At 42.1% G+C, this 17,382-nt stretch overlaps 1 pseudogene; it reads right to left on the bottom strand.

Moving 5' to 3' along the window:
- Positions 1-1,005: 1,005 nt before the first annotated feature.
- LOC146894394 (thyroid transcription factor 1-associated protein 26 pseudogene) lies at positions 1,006-8,115 on the bottom strand (annotated as a pseudogene).
- Between the last annotated feature and the right edge of the window lie 9,267 nt (positions 8,116-17,382).

The following is a 17,382-nucleotide window of genomic DNA, read 5'->3' as shown; positions in this document are numbered from 1 at the left end:
CTGCATTTCAGAGTTCCACTGAGGTTGCAAGGGGCGGGGGGATAGGAGGCTTTGCAGGCAGAGTGGGACTTGTAGCTTTCAGGGTCCAGTGGATGGGATGGGGAAGTTAGAGCAGCCTACGTGTAGGACAATATGTAGGAATTAAACAGAGACAAAAGATTTATGTGGAAAACCATAAAACATTTCTGAAATAACTTAGACATAAAACAAAATGTACCCTACATTCGCAGATTGGGAGGCAACACTGAAATGTCCAATTACTATATGATCTCTGTAAAAATCTCAAGTATATTTTTACATAGACTGAAAAATAACTATCATAAAATTTGCATGAACTTTCGGATAACCAAAATAATTTCAAAGAAAGAAAGTTAGAGGGTTCACAGTTACTGACTTCAAAATGTGCTGCAATATTATAACAATCAAAACAGTGTGGTACTGGCATTAATAGTAATAATAATAATTAATCTATTAATATCTTATTTAAACAATGAGTATATTAATACTAATAGTAATTAATTAATAGCAGTAGGAGCACAAAATAAATCCTCATATAAGGGACCTGCCGATTTTTACAAGGTTTCTAAAACTATTCCATGAGGACATAACATCCACCAAACACTGGGGAAACTAGATATCCACAAGCAAAAGAATGAAAATCAACCTTCATCTAACAGTACAGACAAAGTCAACCAGAAAAGGACCAAGACTGAAACCTGCTAAGCCCTTAGATGAAGGCATGGATGGAAACCTTCATGATGCTGGATCTGGGATAATTTTTTTGTTTATTTTTTTCTATTTCAAAATAGTTTATTTCAAATTCCATTGAGGGTTTTTTAAGGTCTTCATGACAAAGTCATTCTTTGTGAAAAAATACATATATGATTTTTTTCTATTACAAAAACAAAAACACAATTCACCAATCCATTGATGTCAGCAAATTTAGTTCACTGGTAGGAGCTCCCAATACACATACAAAAGGATGCAATCGTCAGTCAAAGTTTATTAGACAGTCTGTCTAATATACCTCTTTTCTTGTATTTTCTGAAGAAAGTACTCCATTTGTAAATGCAGGTTTGGCTGGCCCTTTTTGGTCTTTTTATTCAGCGTTTTGAAAACTTTCAGTTTTTCGTTTTGTAGAGCCGTTGAGTTCCTTCTCCTTGCTTTCTCATTTCAGATCCGAATTTCTCAGCAGCACGCTTTGCTTGTATCTGTGGAATAGTAACAGAATGTGGTGTACACGGTGGTTCCGGCTGATGCTGGTAATCACTAGACTGTTCGTTCTTCCAACTTCGCTCAGAGTTGTACCCTTCTTCCGGCAAGGGCTGGTCAGCCTGTTCTTCTGACCCAGGCAGGCCAACCTTTCTCTGCTCTTTCCTGAGTCTTTCTTCTTCAGCTAAATAGAGGTGTTTCAGATGCTCTGGGTAATGATCCGTGAACTGGGAATCCTGGGATGCTGGCGCCTTCTTTACCTTCCATAGCAATTTCTTATAATTCTGCTGGATCTTCAGTTTCCTCCAAAATGCAAAACCTTCTCCCTAGCAAAGGCTCCCAGGGAAGGCTTGCTGGTGGTTAGGCCGCCAGGTTCTGTGTTTCCCGTTCTGATTCTTGAATCCAACCTGAGGCGTACCTTCCTCTGTGCTCCTCCAACCTTCTCATCTGCCACCTCGTAGACGGCCTCCCGGGGCCATCCTGCACCACCTCCCCGGGGCCATCCTGCACACCTGGGCTCTGGTGACGATAATTTGAATGACATCAAGACATCGGCAGCAAGAGAGAGTGGAGAAATCAGATTTACCCAAAATTATAAATTTTACATATTAAAAGACTGTATCAGCACAGTAGAAAGACCAACCTAAAATAAGAGAAAATATTCACAAAGTCATATTTGCAAAAACAAAACAAAAAACACTCACAAATTAGATAGAGGAATTAAAAAACTCAGAAACAAAGAAAGAAACACACACACACACATACATATATATATATGAACTTATTATAGGCTGTGATCCAGCTATTCCAACAAAGACTGTTTATGAATGGAAAGCCCAAGAATCATGTAGTTGTTCAGTCTATGAGGTTGGATGTCTCCATTGGTATTCAGTATATGTCAGAATCCCGAAGAAATAGGCTATAATGCTAGCAAAGGAATAAAGTTGCTAGCAGGGTAAGAGCAAGCAGACATAAAGCTTCCTTCTTCCATGTTCTTATATACACTTCCAGCAGAAGGTGTGACCCAGAGTAAAAGTGGGTCTTCCCAACTCAAAAGATTCGAATTAAAGGTGTGTTTTGTTACCCTAAAGGTCTGGATTAGAAGCAAATCTTCCCATTTCAAAGTAAGTAAAAATATTTCACATATTTTCATCTTTAGTTCCAGATATAATCAAGTTGACAACCAAGAATGGCCATCACAAGACGTATTCCTCCAAAGAAGATAGACAATGGAAACAATGAAAACCAGAAGGTCATGGTCAAGCGTTATACAAACATTAAGAGTCCAGCATTAAGATTAATTAAGTATAATTAAGTAATTTGTATAATTTACAAATTTATATAATTTGTATAATTAAGTGATTATACAAACACTAAGATGCCAGCCCAGATTACTATACTCAGCAAAACTTTTAATCAGCATAGACGGTCAAAACATGATAGTCCATGAGAGAACCAGATTTAACCAATACCTAGCCACAAACCCAGCCCTACACAAAGTACTAGAAGGAAATCTCCAACCCAAGGAAGTTAGCTGCATGCATCTACAAAAACACATACAACAGATGATCTCACAGCAGCAAATCCCAAAAAAGGGAAAAAGACACAAAAAAATCACCAACAATGAAAATTAAATTAACAGGAGATAGCAATCACTGGTCATTAGTATCCCTTAATGTAAATGGACTCAACTCACCACTCTCACCATTGGACAGGTCTTTCAGACAGAAAATTAACAGAGAAATAAGGAAACTAGCATCTGCTAACAGATGTTATGACTCAAATAGATTTAACAGACATCTAGAGAACATTCCATCCAACCAGAAAAGAATATATTTTCTTCTCAGCACTTCGTGGAACCTTCTCAAAAATTGATCATGCACTCGGTAACAAAGCAAACCTCAACAGATACAAAAGTGGGGGGGATAACCCCATGTATCTTCTCAGATCACAGTGGCTTAAAATTATAATTCAAAAGCAACACTAATTCCAGAAAGCCCACAAATACTTGGAAAGTAATCAATATTCACCTGACTCATCAATGGGTCAAGGAATAAATAAAGGAAAATTAAAGACTTCCTAATATTCAATGAAAATGACCACACAACATACCCAAATTTATGAGCCACAACGAAGCAGTGTTAAGAGGAAAGTTCATAGCACTAAATTCCTACATAAAGAAGCTGAAAAAAATCCCACACTAGTGAGTTAACAGAACATTTGAAAACTCTAGAACAAAAAGAAGCAAACTCACACAGAACTAGATGGCAGAAAATAATGAAATTGAGAGCTGAAATTAACAAAATAAAAACAAAAAAACAATACAAAGAATCAATGAGATAAAGAGTTGGTTCTTCGAGAAAATCAACAAAAAGATAAACCTTTATCCAAATTAACCAAAAGGCAGAAAGAGAATATCCAAATTAACAAAATCAGAAATTAAAAGGGGGGGCATAACAACAGACAAGGAGAAAATCCGGAGAATCATCAGGGCATATTTCAAAAATCTTTACTTCACAAAATTGGAAAATTTAAAGGAAATGGACAACTTTCTGGATAAACATCACTTAACAAAATTAAATCAAGATCAGATAAGCAAATTAAACAAACCTTTAACTGCTAAAGAAATACAAACAGTCATCAAAAGTCTCCCAACCAAAACAAGTCCAGGACTCAATGGTTTCAGCTCAGAATTCTACAGATTTTCAGAGAAGAACCAATACTCCTCAAATTGTTCCATGCAAGAGAAACAGACAGAACATTACCAAACTCTTTTTATGAGGCTGCAATTACCCTGATACCCAAACCACAGAAAGACATTACTAAGAAAGAGAATTACAGAACAATCTCACTCATGAACATTGATGCAAAAATACTTAATATAATACTGACAAATCGAATCCAAGAACACATCAGGAAAATCATCCACCATGATCAAGTTGGTTTCATCCCAGAGATGCAGGGATGGTTCACCATACGAAAAATCTGCCAACGTAATCCACCATATAAACAAACTGAAAAATAAAAACCACATGATCATCTCACTAGATGCTAAAAAAGCCTTCAACAAAATAACAACATCCCTTCATGATAAAGGCCTTGGAGAGAGCAGGGATACAAGGAACATACCTAAACATAATAAAGGCAATATACAGCAATCCAACAGCCAACATCAAACTAAATGGAGAGAAATTCATAGCGATCCCACTGAAATCAGAAACAAGACAAGGCTGTTCACTCTCTCCATATTTATTCAATATAGTTCTTTAGGTTCTAGCTAGAGCAATAAGACAACAAAAGGAGATCAAGGGGATACAAATCAGAAAAGAAAGCAAACTATCACTATTTGTTGATGATATAATCGTTTACATAAGCACCCCAAATATTCTACCAAGGAACTTCTATAACTCATAAACACTTTCATTAATGTAGCAGGATATAAGATTAACTCAAAAAAATCAGTAACCCTCCTGTACACTGATGATAAATGGGCTGAGAAAGAAATCAGAGAGACATCACCATTCACAATAGCCACAAAGAGCATAAAATATCTCGGAGTAACTCTAACCAAACAAGTGGAAGGCCTGTATGATAAGAACTTTAAATCTTTGAAAAAAGAAATTGAAGAAGACATCAGAAAATGGAAAGATCTCTTATGCTCTTAGGTAGGTAGAATTAACACAGTAAAAATGGCAATCTTACCAAAAGCAATCTACAGATTCAATGCAATCCATATCAAAATCCCAGAAAAATTCTTCACAGAACTCAAAAGAACTTCATATCAAAAAGCTTAAGAAAAAAACCCAGGAGAGCCAAAACAATCCTGTATAATAAAGGAACTTCTGGAGGCATCACAATCCCTGACTTCAAACTCTACTACAGAGCTATAATACTGAAAACAGCCTGGTATTGGTATAAAAAAGGACAGGAGGATCAGTGGACCCAAACTGAAGACATGGACATTATTCCATACACCTATGAACACCTGATTTTTTTTGATAAAGAAGCAAAAAATATCAAATTGAAAAAAGAAAACATATTCAACAAATGGTGCTGGCATAACTGGATGTCAACATGTAGAAGAATGAAAATAGATCCAAATCTATCACCATGCATAAAACTCAAGTCCAAATGGATCAAAGACCTCAACATAAGGCCAGCCACACTGAACCTCATAGAAGAGAAACTGGGAGTACACTAGAACGCATTGGCAAAGGAGACCATTTCCTAAATGTAACCCCTGTAGCACAGACACTGAGAGAAACAATTAATAAATGGAACCTCCTGAAACTGAGAAGCTTCTGGAAAGCAAAGGACTTTGTCAACAACACAAAACAACAGCCTACAGAATGGGAAAAGATCTTCACCAACACCACATTAGACATAGGACTGATCTTCAAAACATACAATACACTCAAGAAATTGGTCATCAAAAGAACAAATAATCCAATGAAAAAAGGGGGTACAGACCTAAACAGAGAACTCTCAACAGACTAATCTAAAATGACTAAAAGACCCTTAAGAAAATGTTTAACATCCTTAGCCATCAGAGAAATGCAATTCAAAACAACTCTGAGATTCCATCTTACACCTGTAAGAATGGTCAAGATCAAAAACACTGATGACAGCTTATGCTGGACAGGCTGTGGGGTAAAGCCTGCATTGCTGGTGGGTGTGCAAGCTGGTACAGCCCCTTTGGATATCAGTGTGGTGATTTCTCAGAAAATTAGGAAACAACCTTCCTCAAGACCCAGCAATACCAATTTTGTGTATATATCCAAAAGATGCTCAACCGTGCAACAAGGACATGTGCTCAACTATGTTCACAGAGCATCATTGTTTGTTATAGCCAGAATCTGGAAAAAACCTAAATGCCCCTTGACCGTAGAATGGATAAGGAAAATGTGGTACATTTACACAAAGGAGCAGAAAAAATAACAATATCTTGAAATTTGCAGGCAATTTAAAACATCATTTTGAATGAGGTAACACAGACCCAGAAAGACAAATCTAATATGCACTCAGGCATAAGTGACTTTTAGGCATAAAGCAAAGAAAACAAGTCTAAAATTCATAATCCCAGAGAACCTAGACAACAAAGAGGGCCCTAAGAAAGACATACATGGATCTAATCTACATGGAAAGTAGAAAAAAAACAAGATCTCCTGAGTAAATTTGGAGCTTGGGGACCACGGGATAGGGTAGGAGGGAAGGGGAGAAGCAGAGAGGGGAGCAGAGAAAAATGTATAGCTCAATAAAATCAATAAAAAAAGAAAATGGTCAGTGAACACAAAAGAGATGCTCATCACCATTAATCACTAAGAAATAGAAGTTGAAATGATACCCAGACTTGACAGTGCCCATCCATAGTCCCAGCAATCAGAAGACTAAAGCCAGAGAACTAGAAAACTAGGAGATGGTGCCAGATGAGGCTATATAGGAAAAAATGCCTCAAAAAATAAAATAGTTATTCCATTGCCCTTCATACCTCACAGTCTATTGCCACAGCTTCTGGGTACTTTCTAGAGCTTGACAGTAAGACCTTGCTGAATATAGCACATACTTGTGAGATTAAGCCGGAACTGACTTTGCTAGCAAGTTGTCATTGTACTGGAAGGTGTTGTGTAAGCTGCTAGGGGTGGGGAAGCCATCAACAGTCTTTACCCAGCTATGAAACTTGTGATCTGTAATTCTGACTGGCCTGACAGGACGTGCCCACTGGTGCAATGTTGACACCATTGCTATGGGAGCAACCATTTCTAATTGTATTCAAGAACCTGTTAGGTAGTTATACACCCTGCAGAGAAAACTATTGCTCTGCTCAATGAGCATAGTGTAAACTGACTCCTGATGAATAATTGTTATACCCATAGATTAGTGCATCTCTCAACCCTCAGTAATACTGGATAGCAATTAATACAAAGGCCAACAACTTAACATACAGAGATTATGAGACCATGGAGTGTTCATCTCTAAATGGGGCATCTATATCATACCTTCTACCCCTAAGACTCAGGGATCTCTGAGGGGAAGGAGGCCACAAGACTGTAAGAGCCAGAAAGAGTGAGCATCTGAAACAAAACAGTGCCTGTAGGCATGACAGTGCTGCTGCACACAGGATTCACAACAGCCATGACTACATGGTCAAGACTGGCACATTATCAACTCAGCCAATCCCGCAAGAGACAGGGGAGAGGTCCATTAAACCCAAGCCCCTACCTGATGAGCTCTGGAAATTGATGGCTGCTAGGCAAGGAAGAGTCAGTTTTCTTCAAGGCTGCAGCTCCCGAGATGCTACCTGTGCTCCGGAAGATGGTCCTACACCCATGCATATGCTGGCAGCACTAACTGGACTCGGTATGCTTTAAAACAAAGTAATGACGCTAGGAGGGAAAGTGGTGGAGGGGTGGGGAAGGGTTAGAGGAAAGGGAATGGGGTGGGGTTGTTCAAAACAAGTTATATGCATGTATAAAATTCTTAAACACTAGTAAAACCAAAAAATCATCAAAACCAAAATATAATAGTAATTATATTATCCTTGAGATGACTTCCATACAGATTCATGCTGCTGATTGTAGGTGACAGTTGACTGCTCAACCCCAGATTAGACGTTCGTGACATTGTCTCAAAGGCTCATGAAACACTGAAAACAAACAGAAAGCCAAGGAAAAAAAATTTTAAAATGTGGGCAGAATGGGAGAGACTGGAGACCTGCACAATGTGGGAGAACTGAACAGTGGGGGTGTGCCCACTGGGGAGAATAGTGTGGCAGTTTCTAGGTGGAAAACTATAGGAACTACTCAAATACCCATTGACAGGTAAGCAAAAAGTGGTCCGTCCATGCTGTAGAGTCATAACAGGAAGAGAATCCTCATACAGCCTGGACGCACCTGAGGACGTCATATTGTAATAAGCCATTTACAAAAGCAAATGGGCTTCTTGCAGTCCTTCGTGAAAAGTGTGGAGATAAGATGCTGCTGAGGGCTGGAGAGAGTTGGGGGCCTTTGTTTCATTGGCAAAGAACTTTCATTTGGTAAGATGAAGAGGTTTGGAGGTGGATGGGGCCAATGGCCACTCAGCATTACGGATGTACACAACCCAATAACCTGCACTCTGAAACAGTCATGATGGGAAACTTTACGATATATTAATCTTACCACAGTGAACCACATGGGTCTGGGGAAGGCCCTGGATGCAGGCTCCCAATCTCATTGTCATTGTCTACAAAGAAAAAAAAAAACCAAAGAAACAAACAAACAAAAAAAAACCTCACATTTACCTCTAGCTCCTCTGATCCTACGTTTGAAGAGAAAAGAGGATTTATATTTTATATATGTTTTTACTTTGTGTGTTGTATATGTTTATATTTTTATATGTATTTATAGACTTTGTCTTGTGTACATTTACATTTTAGCTGCCACTACGACACTCATCCCCACAAGCCATTTAAGAGTGTTAATCAGGATAGAAATAGCCTACTTCTGTCTAAGATGAATCTAGTTGCTTGGTTCTCTCAGAATCAGCAACTTCAAATTTACATGACACGCTTAAATTGTCCCTACATTCAGAGCACTAAGCTCCGTGCACAGTTCCTGCCTGGTGGATCACTAGACTCACGTTAGCAAGGAAGCTCTGGGCCATGACCTAGCAGGCATTTGCCTTCTGTTTTTCGAAGACAAAGCTTTGAAGCATAGATGTTGTAAGTCGTTCTCAGCTCCTGAGCGTGGCATCACAGAGGACCAAGCCACGCACCTCATTTTAACGGCTGTGTTTGAAGCTGAGTGAGGAGCCTAAAACAGCAAGAATTTCTCCTTTAATGTTCTTTGACTTGCCATTCTACTGTGTGTCAGACAAAACTGAGCAGAAGATGTCTGTTGGGGAAACGGCAGACAGGCAAGGGTTTACCTTGCATGGTGTCCATTCTAGTTAGGAATATCATTATTTTCTATTAAGGATGATTCTCCCAGCTACAGTCTGCGAGACAGCTAAGCACTTCGGGAAATTATATTTACTCTTGCAAGCAACTAAGACACTATTCTGTCAATTACTAACCCAAAAGCAATGAAGTTAGCTTGCCATAGCTTTCAAAATTCATTAGAATAGTGCAGTTCTGCCCAAACTGGAACTCTGCGTTGGCACGTCTCTTTCACAGCTGGAAGCCCTTCACTCCCTCCTTCGTCCTGCCTCACAGTTCTACAGTAAGAGAGCCACTGTCTTGCCGTCGAACTCCCTCTGACCTCCCGGCACTTGACACAGCTGGTGGATTAGTGCAAGTTCCTCCAGAGATGGAATAAAGCAGAAGGCCAGAGGTGGAGGAAGGGAGGAGGCTGTAAGTGCCGTTAATTGGCTCCCTGTTCCCAAAGAGCTTATATCTGACCGGAAAGGTAAGTCAGCATACCTGAGAGAAATAGTTAATTTGTCTTGTAATTTCTCTAGAACTTTTCTCTAGTCCCAAAGGAGTTAAGCTGCACATATTATAAAAATAGAAAGCCAGTCGCTGTACTAGTGGTTTTTCGATTGATGGAGGCAACTTTCCCTGCTTGGTTAAAAGTCCACCATGGCAGTAGCAGCAGACGTGAGAGCAGAAGAGGCTGGAGCTGCCCTTCTCAAACCAAGCAGAGGGAGATCAACGTGACGTGACTTTTGAGAGTTTAATATCACCTCCAGTGACACACTTTCTCCAACCAGGCCCTACGCCTCTCCAAGCAGTGCCACCAAACAGGGACTAAGCATTCAAATCCCCAAGACTATGAGGGACATTATCAGTCTAACCACCGCAGCCACTGACTGGGGGCAGCTATAATGAAGTACAGGCTCTGAGAGCCTGGGAGAGCAAACTGGGAAGGCGGCTCTATCCGTAAGAGAGCAAGCACATGGACTGAGTTTGACACCCAGCACCCACATAAATAAGCCAGGCATGTCAACAACAAACTATAATCCCAGTTTTGGGGAAACAGAGTCAGGATGTTTCCAGGGTTGTTAAGTCAGAAAGCAACAAGTTCCATGGCTGACCTTGTCCCAGAAGTATGGTGGAGAGAGATTGAGGAAGACACCATACATTGACCTCTGGCCTCAATATGCCAACACACACACACACACACACACACACACATAAACACACACACACGAGGATGTAAAACAGAAGCTGCTAGAGAGAAACAGAAGTATAGAAGGAAGTTTCCTGCTTCTCTTTCTTTCCAACAGTGAGAATGCCCGGATTTTAGCCGGAAACTAGAAGCATGTGCTATGGCTGGGTAATGAAGTCACCTTGGGTGCTGCAGAAGGATGCTTAAAATGTCACAGAAGAGCAGCAGGGAAAGTACCATGCTTGCACTTGAGAAGGGTAGCTGATTTGCTCTCTGTAAAGCACATGGGGAGAGCCAGGGGAATGCTAGAGGTTCAGAAATCTAGAACTCTGACTGCGTTGTCAGATGAGCTTGGTTGCGAAGATAAGGTAAGCTGTAAAAAACAGTAAGGATGTGTTACAAATGTTCTGATGGAAAATGAAAAAAAAAATAGTCCTTATGGCAATCAGCAGCTTCCTCTATATGCAAATGCTCATTTACACAACTGTATAGCTGAGATAATTGGCTGAATTCATGGGACAGAGTTCACCATGCTGACCAGTGTTTGAGACACCAGGATCCAGGAGAGCCTTAAGACAACCAAACTGAATGGAGTCATCTGGAGAAGAAGGCAGAACACAACGAAATCAGGTTCTAGGTAGAAGTTCCGGGACACAGAACACCCACGAGACTGCAGGGCTGGCAAAGGAGGCCAGTAAAGGAGGCCACAGCGGAGGCCAGGGAAGAGATAAGATGAGATGATGTCACAGATGAAGCAGCCAGCCACATAAGATGCTGCGGGTTATCACGGGAAAGAAAGAACAGGAATGTGAGGTTTGGAAAGATGAAGCTTCTGTAAGGCTGGAAGGTTTCTGGACTATAGTAGGGAAGAAAACCACTCAGAAACATCTGAAATGAAATGCAAATATGTCAGACAGCATTAAATACAGCCATCCGCACAGCAGCTACCCCGTGGGGGCTGGCACGAGGACTTAATTGTAAAGGCATTGCCATCAAGTCTGACCACCTGAGTTTCATCCCTGGGACCTACATGGCAGAAGAGAGAAGTGATTCCCACAAGTTGTCCTCTGACCTCCACATATGTGCCATGACAAGTACGCAAGCAGTCACATGTGCACGCATGGTATGAGTGCATGTGAGCGTGCGCACACACATGCACACAAAATAAATAAGTGCAATAGTGAAGCTGCAGCCCTGATGAGGTTTGATCTGAGCACATCCTGACCTTCTGTGATCATATGCTGCCCTTAGCAGCTTCCCAGTATATGCAGAACACATATCCCAGAAGGCCAACACAGCACAGGGTGTCTACCGATTTCTCCAGCATCCACAGCAGGGTGTAATCTATTTGGTCAATTCTTCCTTTGCAGTTCAACTCCTACAGAGCCTGTATACACAATGATGTGCAAATGTATGTGTGTATGTGTGTCATACACATGTGTGGCAGGTGCTGTTGTGCATGCACATGTGTATCACATGTTTGAAGACCACAGGTCAAAGTCAGTTATCTTTCCAATCATCTTCCCCTTTATGGTTTCTCGCTGAACCTAGAGTTTATTAACCTGACCTGGTATGCTGGCTAGTGAGCCCCAGGATTTGTTTTTCTCTGTTTTCCACACAATGCTGGGGAGACAATCATGTACCATTGTTCCCAGCTTTTGCACGGATTTCAGGGACTTGAACTCATGTACTCATGATTGTATGGCATGCACATTGCTGACTGAGCCATTTTCCCGTCCACAAATGCACTCTTTCTAATGAAAGGATCCATAGTTTTATATCACTCAATCCTCAAAGGGCCCATGACTTGCCTTCAAAGAAGAAAATGTTGGGAACTTTATTCTCTACCAAGGAAATTGTCTGGCTCGCCACACTGAAGCAGACCTTCTCTGAGGTCACCCTCTTCCGAGAGCATCATTTATCATCATCCAGGGCACTAAGCGGCATTTGTGCCACAGTCAAAGAAACTTCGAATCGCCTAGCAGCCCAATAAATCACCCGCCCATCTCATCTAGTGCTCCTGCAAGCTTTTAAAGACTTTGATTCCAGGGAAATGTCACTTCTGGGCATGGAGCTTCAGAGGCTGATAAATGCTAAACGATCCATCAAATTGTATGAGGCCATTGCAGGGCTTAAGTGGAGGCCACACTGTGCTTTGCCTAAAGAACCATCGCTCAGGGCACAGAGCGGCATCCGACGAGGGCCCTCCTAATCCAATTTCTAAAATCGGTTCCCATCAGAAACTCCTGGTGTCGGCAAGACATGGCGGCGGCCCTGAGCAATACTTGGCATTCTTATTCAGTCAATGCTATCTCAAGTCAGGGCCATTTCAGTCCACTTTGAAACCCTGAGCTGAGGCTGCTAGAAATGTGCGACAGCGATACCACACCTGAGGAATTTTAGGCACAAATGCCTTTGAGGGGATTTGGGGGAGCTTTAGTCAGCTTTAGAGCAGCCCTGCAATCCTAGCCGGGCACCATGAGGGTGTAAAATGCCAGCCTGGCATAAGATTCAAGTTCATCTCCTCGTTTGCTACCACCATCATGGACAGAGCTCACATCAGCCAAGAATCTGGCATTTAGGCACTGTCAGAAGCAATGTTTCCACCCTGGTGCCACCTTCTTTAGGAGCTCAGGGCAGGAAGAACACCTCTCACCTATGTTTTTGGCTGTCATTAAATGTCAAGACAACACACAGTTGTCTTGTGTACCTTCCATCTCCAGCACCCAGCAATGTCCATTATGCAGAAGTAGCAACAGTCTTTCAGGAAGTTTAAATTCAAAAAATAGACAAACAGTTGCTTGGGGTTGGGGGAAAGCCAAGGAGCGCAGCATCCCTGTCTCTTTACGGATTTATCATCTGAGTTGGGAACCTTAAGTCGCCTCTTTTGTGGCTACAAAAGATATGATAGAATGTCCCGACTGGGGTCAGCTCTGCCGAGCCATGGACTACTAGCACACATTCCTCCCACGCAGCTATGTTTTAGTGCCTGCCATCTGCCCTCCGGCTGGCCCACCCCCTCCTCTTCCTTCTGTCCTCTGGAGTATCAGTTATCTTTTAATCAATTAAAGAATTTCTGAGAAACTCGATGAGCATCATCAGTTAGGATCAGGGAGAGAAACTGGGTCAAGAGTTCAAGCACAGGGATATTAACGTGGGAACTGCGTACACAGGCACACGGTGTGCTGGAGAAAGACATGAGACCACCCATGTCACAGCAATGGCAGATGCCACTCCCAGCACCAGGCACGAAGCAGGTCTGTAGGCAAAGCGGAAGGAGCCCGTGGGGTTGCCAGGACAACGTTAGGACTACAGAGGCAAGGCTGCCTGAAAAAGTGTGAAGCACAGACTCGAACTTTTCTCCTTCCTGGCTAACTGCACCCTCTTCACGTGCCCTGCAGTACCAATGAAAGGAGCCAAGAGAGCCTGAGAGGCACAGCTCTATCACCCTGGGCATCACAAACAGCTGACCTCCCAGGACACCTTCGAGGACACCTTGGGGACAAGAGTGCGTAATCATTTCCCCAACGTGAAGACAGTGGTGACACACTCAAGTTTAGAAGATGACAAAAGTTCCTTGAAGTGAAAGTTCAAGAAATAAGCGTGTCCATCACCCACAAGAAGAAGGACACCTACTCCTCACACCCTCAGACCCCATTTTCAAAAGCTGTTCATTCAAATGGGATTCATGGGGGGAGCCCATCCCGGACAGCTCTGGCTCTTTCTCGGTAGACACTAGGGGTGGAGCCATGTGAAAGTTCCCTCATGCACACTGGGATGTCAGCTCTTGTCATTGTGCAGGTCTTGTTTAGGTGACCATATTGTTAAGACTTCATGGGTGCTCCCTGACATTGTCTCATGGCAGATATCCAGGTCCTTAGGTTCTCACGATCTTTCTTTAGATCATCCAATCCAAGCAGCCAGCCCTAAACACATACACATATGAGCAACATTAAGATGATTCATCAGCATATATATATATATATATACACATAAACATGCATATATGTGTGTATATATATATATGGAGAAGAGATCATGAATTTGAGAGAGGGACACAGGAGGAGTTAGACAGGAGAGTGTGGGGCAGAAAAGATGTAAATATTCAGGTATGAAAGTCTCAAGAAAAAATAATAAATAAATAAAAATGAAAATAAAATAATTTAAATGCATTCATTTATTGATCCAATTTCAACTATTAGCATGAATTCTCTGAACTAAAACATTATGTCTTTACCAGGGAAGAACTTGGCGCATTCAGCAAAAACCCTGCAATTCGTGACTGGAGTCATCTGGAATCCGAACAGATGTATACCAAGCAGTGCTGGGTGTTATGTGAAAAGCTGGCATGTGCAGTGTGAAGCACACATGCTGCTGTTCAGAACCACATCTGCAGTGAAGTCATGCAATGCAACCCATACAGCAATGTTAGACATGCTTCAAGTTCATCACGCATTCTACCTTGGATGAATTTTTAGTCATTATGTGTTCGGAAACAGGTGGTGTTACCAAACTTTTCACCACCTCCACATTCAGTTCTGCTGTACTGTACTGGGTCCTGGCCTACATCTTCAGAAGCTGGGCTTAAAAGAACAAGGATGTGTGTGAGAGACAAGGATAGAAAGGAGGGAAGGGGTGTGTCCTTTGCATGTTTAGAACCACCCTCTCCCATTGATATTTTCAGTTGAGTGACTTACTTCTAGGTACTGAGAGGTCCTCAGCCTTTGTCTTAACTCCCTTATCAATTGGTTTAGAGTCTAGCCAATCTGAGCTAGGAATCCCCCATTTCAAGCACAACTATGAAACAGACCTAGTGGATGCAAACCCCTCTTCAGCCACTCAGTCTTCTGCCATTAGCTAGATGAACATAAAATGACCAGAACATCAGTTAGAAAGCTTAATTAAGAACCTGGAGCTATTTATGTCAAGGGACTCAGCTCATAAGGGTCCTTTTAGAACCCGCTTCTTACAAATTCAGTCATAAAATGTGGGCTCTTTTACAAGTCCTGGGAAACTAGGCTTCCTTGTTTCCTGTCCTCTGCCCTGCCCACAGAAACCAGTCAGGCAAGCAGCAGTTGGTCCAGGGAGGTCGCCCACACTCCAGTGAATGGCCTCACACCCAAAAGTACAAGTTTAGATAGCAAAAAACTGAGTCAATGGTTGTTAAATTTAAAAGAGAAAAAAGATACAATGTTTGGGAGGATAAAGAGGTGGGGCAGATCTATAGGGAGTTAGGGGAGAAATCGAGGGGGGAGTGAATGTAACCAAATGCATTGCATGAAATTCTCAGAGAATTAATAAAAATAGCAATGCACAAGAAAAACGCCAGCAGTCACTAAACTTAAGCACCTGAGCTCCCCACTGAGACAGCATCCAAGGTTACTTCACAATAAGGAAATGCCTTGAGAGCAAGTTAACTGGCGAATGGCATCCTCACTAAGGAGCTCCATTTATTTTTCCTACTGCGTGAGTAATTAGTGGGTGGTGCTCCCTCCCTCAAACGGGGGTTCTGCCATATCAAAGGGTAAATAACCTGCAAAGTGTGCCCATTTCCGCAGAGGGTTGGAGGTGGAACTCTGTTGAGAAGGTAGAGCTAAATGTAGATGCAAATGAGAAGGGAGGAGAGGCTGGGAAGGGGTGAGGACAGAGGAGTGTGGACCCAGTAGCTTTGCGGTCTGCGGGTTTTAATTTTTTACATTCAGGAAGGGTTTCCATTAGAAAGGTGGTGGCTGGCTGGCCTCCAGTCTCTCTTATTTCCCTTCCCTCCTTGTGTCTGCCCCGTCCCTCTTCTACACAAGCCTAGATCACTTTCAGCATCTCTGCTGTACTGTGATGTGGTCCAGGAAACTGAGAGGTCACACTTCATTGGCACACAGAAGTAGCAAGGGATGAATCCTGGTTCTTGGTTGCTTTCTCCTTCGTATTCAGTCCAGGACCCCAGCCTGCCAGGCGGCTCCACCTACCAGTGGAGTAGCTCTTCCCTACTCTGTTAAACTTCTCCAGAAAAACACTCACAAACATGCTCAAAGGTGTGTCCCCTAGGTGGTGGTAAACCCAGTCAAACTGAGAATGAAGATTGAACACTATAGGGTTTTCAGGAGATACAGTACTTTATGGCCGAAAAGGCACTGCAATGGGAAGGGGAACACGGAAGCAGGAACAGGAAGCTGACTGACATTTCATGGAGAGAAGGAACAGGATGCAGCGCCAAGCTATAAGCATTGAAAAGCTATTCCCAGGGACATACTTCCTCCAGCAAGGCTCCACCTCCTAGAGGTTCCATAGCCTCCCCAAACAGTGCCTCATACCAGAGACAATGTGTTTAAACACATGAGCCTGTAGGGAACCTTTCTGATTCAAACCACCACACATAAACACAAACAGAATTTTAAAATAAGCTCCCTTTGTCAATGGTTTCTAAAACACATACAGACATACACACACAAATGAGAGCTTCGAAAGGCTCTGGTGTCAAAGCTGAAAACATGGCCACTTTTATGTGAATATAAGCAGAATTTCCGTTCTTTATGTATACACAAGTTCACATGACTGCAACTTTATCCTAGCTGCCTGTGTCCCCGTGGCAAACACTCACCGAAAGCCACATGTCAAGAGAATGGTTATTTCAGCTTATAGCTATAGTCCACCATGAATGAAATCAGGGCAGGAGCTCAAGACAGGAACCTGGAGGCAGGAGCCAAAACAGAGACCATGAAGGAACGTTGTTTACTGGCTTGCTCCCATGGCTTGCTCAGCCTGCTTTCTTACACAATCCCAGACCACAGTGGACTGGGCTCTCCTTCATCAATCATTAACCAAAAAACACCCCACAGACCTGCCTACAGGCTAATCTGATAGAGGCAGTTCCTCAGTTAAGGTTCCCTCTTCCAAGAGACTCTAGTTTGTGTCAAGTCGACAAAAAACTGACTATCAGATATTATTTGTGTGTCATTGAAGGGTGCTCATGTGTATGTATTCCTGGATAGACATGAATATGGAGGTCAAAGGTCAATTTCAGGTGTCTTCCTCAATCTCTACTCACAGTGTGCCTGTGTGTGTGAGTGTGTGTATGTGTGCATGTGTG

Source organism: Myodes glareolus, chromosome 6, assembly GCF_982192425.1.
Source record: "Myodes glareolus chromosome 6, mMyoGla1.1, whole genome shotgun sequence".
NCBI lineage: Eukaryota > Metazoa > Chordata > Mammalia > Rodentia > Cricetidae > Myodes > Myodes glareolus.
This window is presented reverse-complemented; position numbering and strand designations above follow the sequence as displayed.